We start from the raw sequence: 2,916 nt of genomic DNA on the forward strand, positions 1-2,916 counted from the left end.
CACCAAGTTATTGGTGGGTTATTTGACCTACGAAGTCATAAAGTAGGGTGTGCACAGCAGCAATCTATTATCAAATGGAAATGATATATAAGTGATTGGGCCCAAGCAGATCCTGAAGACACAAGCAAGTTACATGAAGAAGTTGCCCAAATGCCTATGGCTTCTACTCCTGTCACAATGCCATCTGATGTCAAGCAAGTAGCTATAGCCTGGTGGGGTGTGCCCTGTGATCAGTTGACCTAGGAAGAGAAGACTAGGACCTGGTTTACTGATGGTTCTGCACATTATGCAGGCATCACTAAGAAATGGACAACTACAGCATTACAACCCCTTTCTGGAACAACTCTGAAAGATACTGGTGAAGGGAAATCTTCATAGTGGGTACTACATATGGTCAGACATTTTATTTGGAAGGAGAAATGGTCAGATGTGTGACTGTTTACTGATTTGTGGTCTGTAACCAGCGGATTGGATGTATGGTCAGGAACTTGGAAAGAACATAATTAGAAAACTGGTGAGAAGCCAGGTGGTGGTGGCGCACGCCTTTAATCCCAGCACTTGGGAGGCAGAGGCAGGAGGATTTCTGAGTGCGAGGCCAGCCTGGTCTACAAAGTGAGCTCCAGGACAGCCAGGGCTACACAGAGAAACCATGTCTCGAAAAACCAAAAAAAACAAACAAACAAACAAAAAAAAACAAAACAAAAAAAAAAAGAAAAAGAAAAGAAAAAAAAAGAAAGAAAATTGGTGAGAAAGACATCTAGGGAAGAAGTAAGTGGATGGATCTCTCCAAATGAGCAAAGGATGTGAAGACATTTGTGTCCCATGTAAATGTTCAACATAAGGTGACTTCAGCTGAGGAGAAGTTCAATAATCAAGTAGATAGGATGACCCATTCTGTGGACTGTCAGCTTCTTTCCCAACCCACTCCTGTCATTGACCAATGGAACCATGAACAAAGTGGCCATGGTGGCAGAGATGAGCACTATGCATGGACTCCACAACATGGACTTCCTTCCACTCCCCAAGGCTGACCTGGTGAGCAGCTACAACTGTTGTTCAGTACCACATCTGCCAATAGTAGAGACCATCATTGAGACCCAGATATGGCACTATTCCCTGGGGTGACTAGCCAGTGATCTAGTGGTAGGTTGACTACATTGGGCCACAGTTGACTATATTCTGCTGTGAACAGGACATGTTGTCCTTACTGGAGTAGATATTTATTCTGGCTATAGATTTGCCTTTCCTGCACATAATGCTTCTGCCACAATCACCAGCCATGGACTTAAAGAATGTTTTATCCACCGTTACAGTATTCCACATAGTATTGCTTCTGACAAAGAGACTCACTTTATAGCTAGAGAAGTGTGACAGTGGGCCCATGATCATGGGATCCACTGTCCTACCATGTTCCTCATCATCCTGAAGCAGCTGGCATGAAAGAAATATGGAATAGCCTTTTGAAGACATGGTTACAGCACCAATTCCATGGCAGCAGCCTGGAGGACTAGGGCGGGGTTGTCTAGAAAGTAGTATGTGCTTTTAGTCAGAATCCAATATATGGTTTCTCCTGTATCTTGGATCCATGGATCCAGGAATAAAGGAGTGAAAAAGGAAATAGACCCATTCACTATCACCCCTAGTGGCCAACTAGATTTTTTGCTTCCTGTTCCCACAACCTTAAGCTCTGCTGGCCTAGAAGTTTTGGTTCCAGTATGAGGAGCACTCCTGCAAGGAGCCACAACAAACATTCCATTGAACTGGAAGTTCGAATTTCCCCCTGGCCACTTCCGGATTCTAATGCCCTTAAACCTACAGGTTAAGAAAGGAATAACACACCGGGCAGTGGTGGCGCACTCCTTTAATCCCAGCACTTGGGAGGACAGCCTGGTCTACAGAGTTAGACTTAAAACAAACATACAAAAGACTGGGTATGGTGGCACATGCCTTTAATCCTAACACTCAGGAGGCAGGCAAATCTCAGAATTTGAAGTCAGCCTGGTCTACATACCAAGTTCTAAACTAACAAGGGACACATGGTAAGGCTGTCTGAAAAGAGTGTGTGGGGCAGTGAGACGCATCAGTGGTTAAGAGCACTTCCTGAGGACTTGGGTTAATTACCAGTACCCACATGGCAGCTTACATGTCAGATCCAGGAGATCTGACACCCTCACACAGAAACAAATAGAACTAAATAAATCATTGAAAAACAAAAGAGTACTTCTGCCTTTTTACCAGGTAACCTCAGGAACACTGACCTGAGAGAAGGAATCAAGGTCAAGTAATCCAGGGTTCAGATAAAATTAACTTTGTCTGTCCTAAAGTAAACCAGACTGGTCTCAAAATATGTAGTCAAGACCAGCCTTGAATTCCTGACCCTCCAGCCTGTTCCTCCTAAATGGTGGGATTCCAGGCATGGGTCACCATGAATAACCTGGCTTCTGCACTCATACCTCCAAGCACGAACCCACCAACTCCCATCTCTCCCATCCCTCCTTGTCCCTCTTCACCAGGAAGTAGCCAGATCTGAATTGGTGCCCCTATACCCAAAAAGGCTGGGATGGAACCCCTGCTCAAGCTAAGAAACCCCAACTGCTCTCCTCCCAACTCCACTGTAAGAAAACTCTGGGCTAACTAACATGTCATCTCTCCCCTTTTCAAATTCCCAGCTACCTACCCACTTCACCCTCTTTACCATATATGGGCATAATTCCAGCCCTAGTCCATAAAACCCCTTTGCTTTTAGCCTGGGCATGTTGACTTCTCTGACCTCCACTTGTGAGGTCAGGGAACTCACCTGAAAGTTGCCTTTCAATAAACTTATCTCCATACTTTTTTTATTTTTGTTTTTTCAAAACAGGGTTTCTCTGTGTAGCCCTGGCTGTCCTAGAACTCACTCTGTAGACCAGGCTGGCC

This window comes from Mastomys coucha, unplaced genomic scaffold (assembly GCF_008632895.1).
Source record: "Mastomys coucha isolate ucsf_1 unplaced genomic scaffold, UCSF_Mcou_1 pScaffold23, whole genome shotgun sequence".
Lineage (NCBI taxonomy): Eukaryota > Metazoa > Chordata > Mammalia > Rodentia > Muridae > Mastomys > Mastomys coucha.